This window comes from Vulpes lagopus, chromosome 19 (genome assembly GCF_018345385.1).
Source record: "Vulpes lagopus strain Blue_001 chromosome 19, ASM1834538v1, whole genome shotgun sequence".
In the NCBI taxonomy this organism is placed as follows: Eukaryota; Metazoa; Chordata; class Mammalia; order Carnivora; family Canidae; genus Vulpes; species Vulpes lagopus.
Window position 1 is genome coordinate 5,094,782 of NC_054842.1, and position 16,994 is coordinate 5,111,775.

General features: G+C 37.7%; 1 non-coding gene across 1 annotated transcript; it reads right to left on the reverse strand.

Moving 5' to 3' along the window:
* Positions 1-1,438: 1,438 nt before the first annotated feature.
* LOC121479180 lies at positions 1,439-1,543 on the reverse strand. The gene has a single exon (XR_005984682.1). It is a non-coding gene; the product is annotated as a U6 spliceosomal RNA (small nuclear RNA).
* Between the last annotated feature and the right edge of the window lie 15,451 nt (positions 1,544-16,994).

Genomic DNA, 16,994 nt, shown 5'->3' on the forward strand with positions numbered 1-16,994 from the left:
TAAGGATTCCCTTGCCTGTTTAATTCCCTTTGGTGTCATTTTTCTTTGACACGACTGAAAGAGTTGAATACTTTTACATGTATGTACTTATTGAACACTTGGACACTCCATTATTTGTGAAATGTCTAAGACTTTTTCCAATTTTTTATTGTAATTGTTATGGGGTCTCCCTGTTGGGTGGGAACTAGTGTCATAGGCAATGAAAGAATTCAGCCAAGGCAGAACAAAATAGAAAGAAGTTTACTGAATACTCTGAAAAGGAGCAGCAGGTAGGACAGCAAAGGAGAGGCTGTCTGCTGTGGGGTTGAGGGGCCATAGTTATAGAGTGGAGTGAAGAGGTATGAGAACTATCAAATTTTCCCCCTTTTTTGGTGACTGGTTGTAAGTGTAGCCCTCTGATTGGTTAGAATCTATGGCTATTTTGAGGTGGGTCACTTAAAGAGCCTGTTTGCATTCATCTCAGTGGTGTGGGCCCTTTTGCCTTGATCAAGTTTCCATTGTTCAAGTGTGTTGCCTAAAAGTGGCCTCCTCAGTTTTTACCTTTTGTGTCATGATTTGTAGTTACTATTCTACCTAGGTTTGTAGCTTATGGTATTTGTATTTCCCTCATTGTATAAGTCAGGTGACTGTGTATGTGGTCTGGTTCTGCACTCCATTTTGTTCTTTTCAGCTTACTGCTTAACAATATGCCAATACCTTTCAATCTCAAGTTTTGGAACTTTATAATAAGACCTGATGTCTGCTAGTGTAAGTGTTCTAAATTTGTCCCTCCACTCCAAGATTGTCTTGGTGTTTTTGGTCTTTTGGATTTCCATACAAATTTTAGAATCAGTATATAAATTTATGCACACCCATATATATGCTGGGATTCCATGGAATGTATAGGTTAATTCAGTGTTTTTTTTTAAAGATTTTATTTATTTATTCATGAGAGACACAAAGAGAAAGAGAGAGACAGAGAGAGACAGAGAGAGAGAGAGGCAGAGACACAGGTAAAGGGAGAAGTAGGCTCCATGCAGGGAGCCTGACGTGGGACTTGATCCCGGGTCCCCAGGATCAGGCCCTGGGCTGAAGGCAGCACTAAACTGCTGAGCCACCCGGGCTGCCCCAGTTTAGTGTTTTTATATTTTTAAATATTTTACCTTTTATCCATGAACATGGCATAGCCCTCTATTAAAAAAATGTTTATTTATTGTAAAAGTTCTTCTAATTATTTATATGGAAATGTTGAAAGCATTTTGTAGATTGAATTGCAGGTATTTAATTTTTTTCAATGTTTAGAACATTTTATTAAAGTAAAAAATTGTTAGAATTAAGTGAAATAAAAAAACATAGCAAATATTTACAAAAACATTAGTAACACCAATCAAGTCACACACATGTAAAAATGCAGAAATGCCTTAAAAAATTTGTAAGTTGAAAATTATGGAGATTTCCCAAAAATATAGAGTGCTTCATGAATCTGCATGTTATCCTTGTGCAGGGGCCATGCTAGTCTTCTCTGTATCATTCCAGTTTTAGTATATGTGCTGCTGAAGCGAACATAGGTATTTGATGTTTTGATGTCATTGAAAATAGTATTTTGTCTATTGCTAATTATATAAATATACATTTTATGTTGATTTCTAAAAAATAATTTTGCTAAATGCACTCTCATATTTCCATATTTGTCTATATATATTTAGGCATGTTTTATGTATATAACCATGTTCTATAAAATTGACAGTTTTATTTATTCCTTTTATTCACACATACACACATATATACACATATATAACTAATATGTGAATGTATAAATATGCATGTTTTGTCTTATAGTACTGACTATAGGATCTCCAGTAAAGAAAAAAAGAGTGGTAAGAAAAAGAGTAGTAAGAGAGGGCATTTTTGTCTCATTCTAGATCAGAAGGAAATCTTTAGATATTTAACCATTAAGATATATGTATATATTATACATATATTTATATAAAATATTTACCCATTACTATTTATATATTTATATTATCATATATTTATAATATTTATATATTATTATATATTTATAATTTATATGTATAAATATATATGTATTTAGGATACCTTCTATCATATTAAGGAAATCCTTTCTCTTGTATTGCTAGTCTGCTAAGAAGTTTTAATAAGTCTTTTAATAAGAACTACTTTCAAGTCAAGTTTTATTCTTAGTAAATGCTGGTCTCTCTGTTTGCTTTTATTCTTGTGCCATAGAATGTTAAATACAGTGGCTAAAAGCCTGGGGAATATAAAGAAGCTGCTCCTTCTTACCAGACCTGGAACTTCATTTGTTACATCCTCAGTATTTTGAGATTGTTGAAGACTGTACAGACTGTCCATGATATCTCAGTCATTTCACTGTGATTTTCTTTTGGACTTCTTCAATTCTTGTTCTATCACCAAGTTGAACATATCTAGGGGAAACACAAAAACTAATTTCAGGTTTATATCAATGTAGTTCCTTCTTTTGGCATCTTGACTCCCTCAAATCTTGAACATTTGGTTACTGTACGGTCTCTTCAATAGACTCTTAAAAATCTAATTCCTCTAATTGTCTAGAAGTTTATTTATTTATTATTTTTTAAGATTTTATTTATTTATTCATGAGAGAGGCAGAGACATAGGCAGAGCGAGAACCAGGCTCCCCAAGGGGGTCCTGATTCAGGACTTGATCTCAGGACCGTGGGATCACACCCTGAGCAGAAGAGAGAAGCTCAACCACTGAGCCACCCACGTGCCCTGTCTGGAGATTTAGAGCTAAAGGTAAATTTCATCATTTTACATAACGGATTATCCTATATGCTTCTACATAGTGTAAATATTCAAGGAATAAGGAGTTCTCCCATTCTCAAGAAAGTTATTGTCCAATGGGCTGGCAGAAACGTAGTAAAATATATCATGTGCAAATGCTGTTGCAAGTAGAGATCAGAGGATCCATTCACCCTCCTGGGAACCCTTATTGGGGCATTTTATTGTCACATTTATACTTTGCTTGCTGGATAATAGTGGTTGCCTAGCTTGATGGATGTCACAGGTTAGCAACACAAGTACCCTGAGTTTAATCCCGAATCTCATAAAAATTAACTTTACATTTATGAAGAAATTGGTTAATATAATCACCTGCTGCTATGAAGAATTGGAAGAGGCCTATCAGAATGCAAGAATTTCCATACCCTCAAAGGTCCTTCTAGCTGGACTAAGAATCAAATGGACACAATGCAGATTAACGAGAAAATAAAATTTAATAGGTACATACAGGGACTCCACACAGACACAGAAATTCCAAGACAGGCAAAATGAGGCATATGTGTCCTCCTGAACTAGTGAGAAGGTTATAGGAGTCTGAGACATTGGAGGAAAGGAATGCAGTTCATAGGGCAACAAGAAAGGGAGCAGATGTTTAAGAATTAGATATTTGCCCAGCCTCAGAGATGGGTCACTCAGACATAATTTATCTCTGCTAATAACTTTTATTCTGGAAAAACACCTCCATTTTTTTTCTCTTCTCTATTCTTTATTTTAAGTATATAGTGTATAATACACATAACAAACAAAGTTGTGTTCATCAACCATTTATGTTATCAGTAAGACTTCTGGTCAAGGGCAAGCTCTTACTAGTTAAATTTTCAGGGAGTCAAAAGTTGTATGCAGATTTTCCACTGTGCATGGAGTCAGGTGGTGGCCTAATCCCCTAATCCTCCTGTTGTTCAAGGTCAACTGTATGAAGTTTAAATGAAGAGTAATCTCTTGCTCCATTCTTTCATTCCCCATCCTCCAATCCCTCTGCCTCCCACACCAAAGAAGCTGTTTTCTACTCTTCAGTTATTCCTCATGGTATAAACCTTCCTGTTTCCATATATCATCTTTATAAAGCTATTTATTCATAATTTTGAGTTATTTATTATATTCTTACTTTGGAAGTGGATCATGTGTCACTTTGATAACTCCACACATACCTATTCTTCCTTCTTCCTTTCTCTTAGTACAATTACATGGACAATTTTTCGTGAAATCAATCATTGCTGAGTCAAGAACTATATCATTATCACTTTTACTTTCTGAACCAGGAGAATTGCTCCCTTCCTGATCTATCTATGCTGGAGTGCCCCAGGACCCAGGCATTAGACTACTTTTTTTCTGTTTACCTTTACTCCCTAGCCCATTCCTATGGCTTTGAAAATTAACTCCCAAACTTATATTGCTAGCCCTGTCTTCACTTGAATTCCAGGCTCCTATTGTCCACTCCTGACTTGACATTTCTATGTGGATGTCCAGCAAGCTCCATATACTTAACTTGTCCAAAACAGAACCCTCCTTTTCCCTCCTCTGAAACCACCACTTTCCTCATTTCAGGAAATGGCACTTCTGTCCTTCTAGCTGGTCAGACCCTGAAAACATTTAATTTCTTTAGATTTTAGATCTTCGATTCTTCTATGTAGGTAAGGGAGGGGCAAAAGTTTCTGGTGAGCACATAGGGTCTTGATTGCCTTCAACTCAGAGTCAACTCGGCCCCAAGATGGGCCGACGTGGCCCATCTTGGGGCCACCTGTCCATGGCCCCTGTGGTTGTCTTCCTGAGTTTTGCTCTGAAGAGCCTAGTGTAGGCTACTCCTTGGACTTGTGGCTTTTAAAACTGGTTCCATTCATGAGTGTTCTACTGGATTTTGCTGCTGAAGCCTTTGTTTGATGTAGCTGGAGGCTTGCCTTCCTCAGATCAGTAAGAGATTGGCAGTTCCTTTAGATAGGCCCACCAGCACAGCCCTCTTTGGTGTTGGAACAGCCTCTGATTGTAGCAGTGTCTGCCACCTAAACCGGCACCTCTGTTGTCTGGTAACCTCAACCTGTCCCTCACCATGGAGGAGTCCACTGGCTGGGCCACGCTACTGTCTACTTTATGAAGGGCCTCACAGGGACTTCTTGGGGCCTCCAAACCACATGGAAGCCAAGGGAAGTCCAAGGATCCAACAAAAATTTGTTTCTTTATGTTTTTAATGACCACTTAATTTCTCATTTTTAATTTTCTAGTTAGTCCTTTTTGAATTCTATCTCAGAAATCTTTGTCAACTTCAGGATTAAGAAGATACTCTATTTCTTTGTAGAAGTTTTAGAATATTAGCATTTATATCTAAGTCTATGATCCACTCCCTTCCTCTCACTCCACTGTCCACCCCTCAAATAATTCTTTGAGCTAGAAAGGCCAGCCTTAGGGCTTCTTCCTTCTCTCTCATATGATCTCTGCATCCCTCCCCAGGCACAGAAGAACAGTCTCTATGGCCTTTGCATCCAGATGCTCTCTGGATATGTTTATAAGAGAGATAAAATAACTGAGAATGTGTTCTTTCTTGCACTACATCCTAGCTTTACACTGTCCTTTTGTTGCTTTTATGCTTGTTTTAGATGGCAAGCAGTAATCTTAACTCTATCTTTTTATCTCCAGCTCTTTTGCAGGCTGCCTCTTACTCAGGTAAGAGACAATGTGCACAAAAATTTAAAAGAAAAATAAGCTCATTGATATATTTTTAAAAGCCCAATCTTCATTACACAGAGTTCCCCAGCAATTGTATAATGCCTGAATTCTTCAGCAAGGAAGCTATCTGGAGTGTTTGAAAACCTGGCAGCACAGACAAGAGGGTGTGGTGGACTATTGAATTAGCTCAGTGGTGAGAAGCCTCGTGGTGGCATTGGAGGCTGTAGCTGGAGGAACCGTGGCTATGTTGGAAGGAAGGTGGGAACATAGTGCTGGGAGGAGTAGAAAAAGTAAAATAATAGTTCAATATTGGAATAGGGAAACTAGTGTGGTTGTAAGATGGAAAAACCGAGGAAAATGTTGGAAGAGACCAGAAACCTCACTTCTTTTCCATAATTGATCTAAATAAAGGTGTATTTTCTTCTGATATGTCAAAGATTGATGCTATCATATTTATACTAGAAGACATTATAGTGCTGTAATATAATTTTGTCCTATTTATATCTAAAGCCGCTAACGTGAGTAAGGTTGAGGGCAATGTATTTTTTTATTCTTACCAATTGAAAATTTAGCTTCCTTAATCCATTTGTGCCAGAAATATTGTCCATTTATTGAGCACTTTGTATGTGATAGATCTGTGGGATATCACAGTTGAATAAGACATAGAAACTTACAGTTTCACAAACAGCCCTGCAACATAGCTGGACAGCAAGTGTTCCTTGGGACAGGAAGTGTTATGTGGTGTATATATATCCGTGTATATAAATATATATAATCCATATATATAACATATATCCATGTATAACACACACACATATATATATATCCACACATAACAAATTTCCATATATAACAAATATCCTAAGCCTTTGGAAGATTTTGAGTCAGTGGGGGAGTGATGAATACAATGCAAGATTTTTCTTTCTCTGTGTGTAGATTAAAATCAGATTGAGAATGAAATTTGTTTCTGCCTCTCTAGAATCATGACAATAGAATTTCCCTGTAGTTCAGAAATATTTAAAAAGAACAATAAGACAGAATTTAACTCCCAGGTGCTTGCTTAGCAAGCACCATGCCAGTTAAGCACTGTTCTTGTGTCATTGTGCAGATCCCCAGTGGGCCAGAAGAGAAACTTCTTAATTAGATTTCAATGGTCCTTGTTTGCCAAGGTACATTGTTCAGGGATAGCTGGTGATGGATTGGCTAAACATTTTGTTCCAGTTTTGCTTCTTCTCTGTAGTATTCTGCTGAGATGTGACTCTCTCATGTAACTTTGCAGTTTCCTCTGACAACAGGTTAAGTTAGCCTGCTGCCCCTGTCATATGCAGAACCTGATGGATGTCAAGGGATGAGACCAAATTAATTCAACAGGTGGCAGAGAACCCTGGGGGAGGAGAAGCCTGCTCCACATGGATATGCTAATACAGATTTCAGTGCATGATTATCATTCTGCAGTTCAAGAATAATTGAATTTGCATATCCCCAATGTTTAAGAATTGATTTCCTAAACGAGGAAATCTGGGGCATAATGACCATGTGCCTGTGCATCACTGCACATTATTTCAGGATCCAAAGGAATCTGCAGAGAGTAAATTACTTAGTCCCTTTGGATAGATGGAATTTTCATGTTATCTTAGGAAAGCTGTGGGCATTTTTTTTCTCCTAATCGAATGGAATCATTCTCTGTTCTAAACATAGGATCAGAAGTGCCTTAGAGGCTGCTAGGAGGTAAATAATTAGCTATCCTACTGCCTGGAGAAATAGCTCAGAGGTTTTTAGAGACTCTGCACAAATGGACTCGGATATTATGCAAAATTAGTTTTGGTTAGACTCTAATTTATCTAACTTAATATAATTATTGAGAAAAGCAAACTGTGGACAGTTAGGAGTAAGGAATCAAGAGCTTGTGCAAAGGAGATTGGGCATGAATGTTCTACTAAAGAGATAATGATAATTAGATATGACTGAATTTATTGCTGCTTCTTAACACTGCACATACAGGATTTGCCCCATATCTATCCCATTGGAATTTCAGTTGTGTCTTCATTATTCAGAAAACCTTATCTTTATTAGGATCAAAGCCCTGTAAGTAAAGGTAAATAATTGTGTAATGTCATCATATATAGCCAGCTTTTCCAAATACGGTTGAATTTGATATGGAACCTATTTTTCTGAAACCCCAGCCATGGGCAGAAAATAATAACACCAAAACTCTGAAGCAATATTTTATGCTGTGGAAGACATATTTGGAGGGATACTCATAACAAGGCTGGTTCTCCTCCAGGCCTAGGTCAGCTGACGCTGACAGTAATTTAGGGAAAAGTAATAAGGCATATTATGGGTTGTATAGGACCATTAGATCCATTTGGTGTCTCTTATGATTTTTAAGCTTATTAGGAAAGTAGAGTCATAGGCCTTTGTGTTGTAGGAGCCATGAGAAGTAGGATTTGAATGGATTGGAGACAATAAAATCTGAAAGTGATGGAACATTTGATTAAATCATAAGTTAACAGAAAATGGCCCTTGAGACAGGCTCACTGGAAGGTAGCTTAGGTTGGGTGGACAGCTAATGGGATTCCATAATTAATATTTTCATAGGGCTTCAGTCATGTCAGCACCAGCATCTGTCTTCTCTCTTATGAAGCACAAAAATATGTGTCATGTGCCTGGGTGACTATTTTCAGTAGATCTCCGTGCCATTTTCTTTCTCCAGGAGTTCAAACTGCTGATTGAGAGCTGAGGTAGATGTCAGGCACAGGACCTACTGAGAAAGCTAGGGTCATTTACATTAGGAAAGGTGGGAATGGCGTTGTCATCTGGGTGGCTCAGTGGTTGAGCGTTTGCCTTTGGCTTATGTAGTGATCCCGGAGTCCTGGGATGGAGCATGCTTCTCCCTCTGCCCATGTCTCTGCCTCTCTTTTTGTGTCTCTTATGAATAAATAAATAAAATCTTTTTTTTTTAAAGGAAAGATGGGAATGGATAGAGAGCCTGAATAAACACACCTGGATTCCAGAATTCATTCTGCAAGTGAGGAAATAAAAGACCTGGGGTTTTCAACAACTTGCAGAAGTCACCCATAAAGCCGTGTAAGATTTAAAGGTGGTGGGGGACGCTAAAAACAAAACAAAACAAAAAACTGTGTAAGATTTGGAGTTTGAATTCAACTCCATCAGACTCTAAAGACTGACCTCTCATTTTAATGCACTGCCTTTGTTAAAATGGCAAGGGTCCACCCAGACTAAACTCCACTTTATCACTGAGAGTTCTCAAAACCTGTGAACCTCTTCATTTTGTGGCAAACAGCCATCCTATAAAAGGCTATGTTCCTGTGAGGTCTTCCTCAGACCCAGCTTGGTTTAAAGGAGCAAGTTCTGGCAGTCCCGGTGGCTCAGTGGTTTAGCGCCGCCTTCAGCCCAGGGTGTGATCCTGGAGACTTGGGATCAAGTGCCACATCAGGCTCCCTGCATGGAGCCTGCTCCTCCCTCTGCCTGTGTCTCCGCCTCTCTTTGTGTGTCTCTCATGAATAAATAATTAAACTCTTTTTAAAAAAAAGATAAAAAAAAAAATAAAGGAACAGGTTCTCATCACCCAACATCTGATCTACCATGTGTTAGTTACTTCTCACTTGACTTTTATGAGGGCCAAGTTGGAATGTTACTGTTGAACACATAAGAAAACAAAAGTCGAAAGTGACTTGTCTAAGTCTGCATAATGCACCTGGATTACAAGGAATATATGTCAAGTATTATAGCAGCTTTTAGCATATTTTTGTCTTCAAATTCTAACAGAATGCCTCACTGACAATTTTAGTCTTAATGGTAAAAATAATAATGCCTATCTCTTACAGGTAGGAAAAGTAACTTGTCCAAAGTCAAATATCTTGTTGCATGGGTTACTTGTTACTCTGAAGTCCAGATTCTATCCATTAATTCATTAAGATGAGACTCTTTATGATATTAGTCATTAATTGCCAGCCATGTTGTAAATCAGTCAGCTTGCTCTCTGGACACAGGGGCAGTAAATTGCAAAAACAAATGACCACCATCCCTCAGCCCTGTCTATAACCATGTTCTTTGCAATATGACTTTGCAGTTCCTCCCATCAAAGTGTGAACTCTATTTTTCTTTTTCTTGAATCTGAACTGACATGACTTTCTTTTACCAGTATAATGCAGCAAAATGATGCTATGACAGTTGCTAACCTAGGCCTCAAGAGGCTTTGCATGCTTGTGATAGCTTTCTTGTTGCTATGTGAACAAGTCTGAAATAGTCTGCTGCAAAATTCCCAAGGCATCCTGCTGAGGACATTCTAGGGTAACTGGTAACCAGTCAATCTGGCAGCTGATTGCAGAAGCATGACAGCCTAACCAAGACTAGAATAATCATCCAGATAAATATGACCCAAATTGCTGACCTGCAGAAGTGTGAGCTAAATAAAGGTCTGTATTTTTAAGCTACTGAATTTTGGGGTGGTTTACCATGCCTCAAAAGTTAAGTGACTTAGCAGGGTGCTACACATTGTCTCTTGGCTTTGTTGCTACCTCTACATCTGGTTCCTCTTCCATCTTTCATTGTGATTACTGAAGGATTTCTATTCTTTCAGAGATATCTTTCCATTAAAATTTGATCTTACTTCAAAGGTGTTCAAAGTGTGTCATTGAAAACAAGTTACAACAAGGGAATGCCCAAGATTAGAGTCTCTTTTCTTATTCATTCATTCATTCCATTCACTCATTTGTTTGTTTATTTATAACTCTGCTCAGCCAAAGTTTAGTTCAAAGAATCTTTCCTCTATTTTGATTTATCAATCACATCTGATTGCAGTGATTAAGAGATTTTTTGAAAGCAGAGAGATCATAAAAGAAACAGTGTTTCAAGTGTCACAGAATTTTGTGTTTGGAAGTGATATTATGTGATTATTGCCTGCTTACTCGGTGCTGGTTGCCCCTAAAAGAGACAGACAGATAGGTAGAGGATAGAAGTGATAGATGATAGATAGATAGATAGATAGATAGATAGATAGATAGATGATAGTTATAAAGAGTAAACTGTAGGGGTGGTAGGATACATTTTAGAATTATTTAGTTTTATAATCATTGGCATTCTGATTATGCTGAAATAATTTAGATTCTTATCCAACAGCAAGTTACAGTGAATAGGTAATGTGATAAAAGCCTGAGCAGTGCATTTCTATTATTCATTTGTTTCTCTAAAAGTGGGCAGTAAAATCAATGAAAACAAGTGACTATATCCTTTACATAATAATGCTTCTAGCATGAAGTCATTCCTGGCTTGGGTAAGAACATGCACAGATGAAGGCAAATTTCCTATGAGGTCATTTGAAAAAAATGAAAATATCCGATTTGGCTTTATTTATTATTTATTGACTTAACTGTTTATTTATTCATGCATTTATTAAATACATATTTACTGAGTGCCTCCACTGTCTGCTAAGTACTGAGGAAACAAAGAAAAGTAAGATATAGTGTCTAATAGAAAGTCACTTATAAAATGGTATAGGATACATTATTATATATGGTGAGTAAATAAGAAAGAACAAAATATTTTATGAGCAAGAGGTTAGCTTGGCTTATGGAAAATCAAGATGTAAAGATAATATACAATATAGTAGATGCAACATTTTAATTGTAATTTCCTCCTGAACTCCCTGATTCGTGGACCTTAAAAAAAATCTGGCTTAAAAAAATCACCATATGTTTATCTTTAGTTTAGAATATAAGCTATTTCCTCTAGATCTGTGCCCTGAACTTGCATGATGTTATTTCCCAGCTGGTGTTATGACTGACTTTCTAGTAGGTCACATTGTTTGACACAAGCTGTTTCTGGAAGATGGGGTACATTAAATAAAATTAAATCCCATAGGCATCAGGTTTTTGTTTTTGTTTCGTTCATTTCATTGTATTTTTTGATTGAAAGCATCATTTGCATGATACCATATTAATGCTATAAGACTTTTGAATATGCTGGCAGAAGCATATTTGTCAGGTAAAGAAAATTTGGGTTCAATCTACACATTATTTAGAATGAGAACAAATTACTGGCTCTTCTATAATTGAAAGGATTCAATGTAATCACCTCACCACCAGGAAAGTTGCTGAGCTTCTCAGAGTATGGTACCCTATTCACAGCTGCTGTATGGTTACTACTATTAGTGAAGTAGAGTAAATCAGGCACTGAACAAAGGGGGTATCCAGTTGAACTTGAAAAAAAAAGACAATCTTGCTTTTTTTTTTTTTTTTTACCTTTGTACAGTCACAGTCTCTGTTACTATGGCTACAGTTTGAGACTCTCACTGGGGAACTTGGGCTGCTCAACAGAATTTGGTTAACTGAAAGACTCAAATATGCCTCTTGTTAATTAAGAGCCTCTTCTGCATTGGGATCCTGATGCCCATTTACAAGGTTGATTTACTAGTGGCACATTAATGTATATTTTCCTCAGATCTCTTTGAAGTTTTCTAACCTTGTTCCTTCCAAGGACATGACCCTCCATTCAGAGATCTGGGTGGATCATTACATTAGCATCCCTTCTTCTAGTCCAAGTGGAAATTTGTTATAACCCTTAAACTACTGCTTACTAGGGATATTTCCCTTTCTTCAACTCTTTCCTGCCCACTCCACCCTGAGTGTGGTTATAAAGCTAGAGCTGTCCACTCTCCCAGGTACTAGTCTGTCATGCAGAACTTTCCATACAATACTATTTTTCCCCTTCTAAGTCAAGTAGTTATAGAAGAGCTTCTCAATCTAGGCACCGTTGTTATTTTAGGTTGGATGACTCTTTGTTGTAGAGGAGATCTTTCTTTGCATTTTAGGATATTTAGCAGTATCTTCAATCTGTATCCACTAGATACCCATCATATACATTTCCCCAACTGGTGACAACCAAAAATGTATCCAGACATTGCCAAATGTTCTTGGGAAAGGGAGGCAAGACTATTCCTAGTTGAAAATCACTGCAGTGGGGTGACAATGCATAATTGTTTGAATAGGACAGTCTTGTTTTAGGCTTTTTGTCCTGGCCTACTTTTCAGCTCAAAAATGTCCAGGTTTATATGATAAATTATAGTTGCTCTAATCGTAGGAAACTCCCCATGAGATCAAAAGTGTGGGTTGGATGGAGGGGTGATTGTGTGCCAAGAGAAGACATGCTGCATGTGTGAGCCATCTGCCTATGCAACTTTCTTATGCTTCAGAAACTGTTTAGGTCTAGTTCCATATACACCTTTTCCATTTAATAAAGGAGTGTTGCTTTGTGCGTCTGACTTCATGGCTTGGAGCTGCTAGGTAATACAGTCCATGATGTTGATCTCAGTTTTGAATGGGCAGGTGCATAAGCATCAACCACAGTATAAGAAGAGGCAGGAGTGTTTCCAAAGTAATAGTTACTTTGTAAAGAATATACAGGATTTGTATCCATAAAAACCTAAGAAATGTGATCTTCCTACCAGGGTTTTCACAAGCTCTAGACAGCATCCTCATCTACCACAGATTTCAAGTGTCGTGGAATCAGCTGAGTTACAAATGCCAAATGGCAGAGCTGCCTACATTACAACCTGGACCAGCTGGATAGCTTCCTCTTGCTCTCCTCGTACTCACTCAAAGCTGAAATGTTTATAATAATCTGGTAAACAGATTGGAAAAGCACAACAAGTATGGTATATGTTGCCTGTAAAATTCCCAAGATTTCATTGCCTCTTTCTTGGTATCAGGGGATGCAAGATTCAGGATGCTTTCACTTGAGACAGTATATGCCAAAATGATCCAGATCACTGGATCCTCAGAAATTAAAAGCATTCTGTAATTCTCTATTTGTAAAGGATTCATCTCCTCACCACTACCATGCAAGGGTTTCCAAGTCACTTGCTGTAGTTACTACTTTGAGCTTTCTACTCTCAGTAACATGATGAACCAGCATGATATATCTAGGATGATGAGAAGATCAAAGTCCCAGCAAATTAAATTGTGAAACAGATATAGAACACTGAAATAATGCTAAGTCTGAAGGGTAAAGTTGATTAGCTCTTTCTGCTAAGGGAAAAGCAATAGATTCCGGTGTTGCTTCTTTTTGAGATAAGGAGAAATAATTGATTATATTAATAGCACTTACTGACCACTCTAGATTATGATTCCCTCCAGTAAGCAGATCATATCTAACAAACCGGCTATAAATGGAGTCATTGCCTAATTAAATATATGTCTACTACTTGTCATCCTCAAGTATTTATCCATCTTCTCTACTAACCGAATTGGCAAGTTTAAACGTCAAGGTGAGAAGTATCAACACTCTAAATCTCTCAAGTCTTAAATGATGGCAGATTCTTCTGTGATTTCCTCAAGGATGTCATTATATTTTTGGCTTAGCATTTGGGTATAGATAGGGAGTTTTAGAAACCTTCATTCATCTTCCTGCCAAAATAAACCTATTCCACGAGTCAGGTCAAAATTATTATTATGTCAGTTGCTAGGCTAACTAGTCTAAAATACACTGGGTAACCAAGGATATATACATGATATAGATGAAGAACCAGATGGGGCTACTATGAGGTATACTCAAGTCACAGTCTATTCAATACTTGACCTCTATAAAGTCCTCATTATTTCCTATGACATTCTGGGTCCCTAGGGATTAGCTTTGATTTAAATTGAACTTCCAACAACCTCCCAATGTCTGGGTAAATCTCTTTACTCAATGCCCATTTAACCTGGTTAATGGCCCCAAGGCCCTTTGGGGAAGACTATGAGGAAGATTCATGGTAAGTACTTCTTTGTTATTGCAGAATCCTTCCTCAAGAATACTCTGCTTTCTCTCAGTTCAAAGACATCTGCATCTGGGAAGTAACTCAAGTGTAAAAGGATCCTATCATGATGGCTCTGGTATTGCCTTTGTGAGGCATAGAATTTGAAGGTTATAAATCTCAAGCAGAACGTTGGTGGGCTGTCCATCTTTCCTGTCAGATAGAAGACCATTATCAATTACCAATAACCATATATTCCAGTGGGTCAGGCCATTGTGATCATCATTTTGCCCTACGGCTGTTTCTTTCAGCCATGTACAAATATTTTTCCTCAGGCAGTTACAACTTGCTAACTGGTTATGCCATTCTAGCATGCCTTTAATATGCCATGCCTTTAATAAGGGCCAGTTGGTCAATTTCAAAGTCAGCATCTCTTACCAACAACTCAAAGAATATTTAGTAGTAATGCTGGTTTTCTCCTCTCTAGTTTCTTGAGTACTTGACAAAGGATGTTTCTTCTGGTCTCTTTTGTAGGATTTTGTAGAATGCATTTAGGAGTAAGTGGACAGTTTGCATAAAATAAACTTTCTCTGAAATTCCTATCTCCAAGTCTTTTGGTAATTAAATGTTAAGTTTATCAAACCTACAGATATAAAAATTTTACATCCAAATAGTATGAAAAACCTGACAAAAATTAGGTGTTTGTTTCACTTTCCTTACTCCTTATTCCTTTTCTATTCAGGATCAAATGGTCTTTCAGGCTAGTGAAACAAGATTGGAAAGGACATAACAGAAGCAGAGTACTCCTCCCCTTCCCATACAAAAAGAGTCTGCTTAGCAAGTCACGGGCCACCATGTCTGGGAGCACCACAGGAGGTATGGCGACACACAGCATGTGCTGCTGAGCTCTGCTGGAAAGGGTAATTGCTGCCTTGCCATTTGAGTTCAACCATACATAGTAGTCTAAGTGACTAATCTCTAACTGTCCCTGTGCTTTTTACATCTACCCTAGAGATTCACACTCACAAGTGATAGCACTGGACAGGCCAAGTTTAGGATATATGTCCACACTGTGTGTGCTAGAGAGTGGTGATCTGGAACTTACAACAGGAATGGAAGGACCCTGTTTCCAATTTTTTTTACGATATTGGCTGGGAGGCAATAACAATGTATGTTGACAATAAAAAAGTAACAACAAGCTTTTCCTTTTTTCCCTGGTTTCCCCTCTGGCTAGGTAGAAATGCAAATACAAATTAATTAAGTTTGATGGTTATGAATCCCTCTTTCTTGCGCTAATATATTAGTGTGAGCCCTGAGAAGATAGGAAGTCTTTGCTCCTATAACCTTGGTCATGCTGTAATCTGAGCTTCAGGGGGATGGGTTTCAGCCTATTTTTGGGAGCAGCTACATATTTCCTGCCTTGAAGAACTTGACATTCACTTAGACTTCCATAGGAAATGATTTTCCTTTTAGTTAACCTCACCTCCCAGAGAAAGGTGACTGGTCGGGTTGGGTCTGGGTCTATGGCCATGAACTGCCTGGATGGGATTTGAAGACATTACAGACCATAAGTCACCTTGCTCTCAACAAATAATCAAGACATTTTTCTTGCAGCTAAATCCAGGAAGGCAAGTCACATACATATTGGCTTCCTCTCTTGGCTTTTATTATACTCACCACTGAGGCATATAAAGAAACAGAAAGAGACTTAGAGTCTAAGGGCTGTTTGGCTTTAAACATTTTTTATTTTCTAATTGAATTAGAGTAAAAACAGTAGTTAAAATATACTCTTGGTTGTTGTAATGAAAATCACAATAACAAATTAGCCAAAAATAGCCAATTTTCTGTGGTTTCCAAGGATACAGCCACAATTAGAATTGTCATCCACCAATCAATGTCCACCCCCCTTCCAAGGGACATTAAAAGGGAACTTGTGGAAGGGAAGGGGCCAGAGAGAAAGTTTGTCTTGCTAAATAGAGGTTAGGAGAAAAGAGGAAGTGTTCTGAAACCCATTGTGTTGATTCTTTTCAGATCCGTGAAAGGAAGATGGCTAAACCGATTATGATCCCTCAGAAGTGGCTTAACTGAAAACAAGACCTCAGGGGCTCGGTTTCTGTTTTAAAGAGCCAAGTGGTCCTCTAATTCATGGGACCATAGGATCTTTATGTCCCCTGTCTGATTTTAGCTTTTATCTGTTGGTCCTTTGCCAATAGTCTTGTATCTAATCTTTGCAAGCACTGTATGAGGATGTCTTAGACACTTGTTTTGGCCCACCAAACATCCATTCCACTTTTTTTTTTTTTTGACAGTAGTGGCCCGACTTCCTTTTAGAAAATTACATTTCCCCCATTTTATACTATCCAGGTATGCAGTAAATTAAGACTCCTTAGCCAGGGAGGGAATGTGAATCAGGCCATTCATAGTTAATACTGGGTAGATAAATCTTCAATGGAGCTATAAAATGACCGAAAATCGCAAGAACTTACTTGCTCTCTGGAAATTCTGGATGAGGCTACAGTGTTCCTTCTAACTTGCCCATTGAATTATTTTGTTTCCTATGTCCCTTTGTTAATCCCGTAAATTATTAATTTCCTTTAACAAGTGTCCATTTTAGTTTACATTAGTCAGAACTGAAAATAATATCAAGGGCTTATTATTCTCATTTTTATTTTAAGGAAACAAAGCCTCAGTTAAATCCTTAGTCCAAGGCTAGTGATTTTTTTTTTTAGAGATTTTATTTATTTATTCATGGGAGACAGAG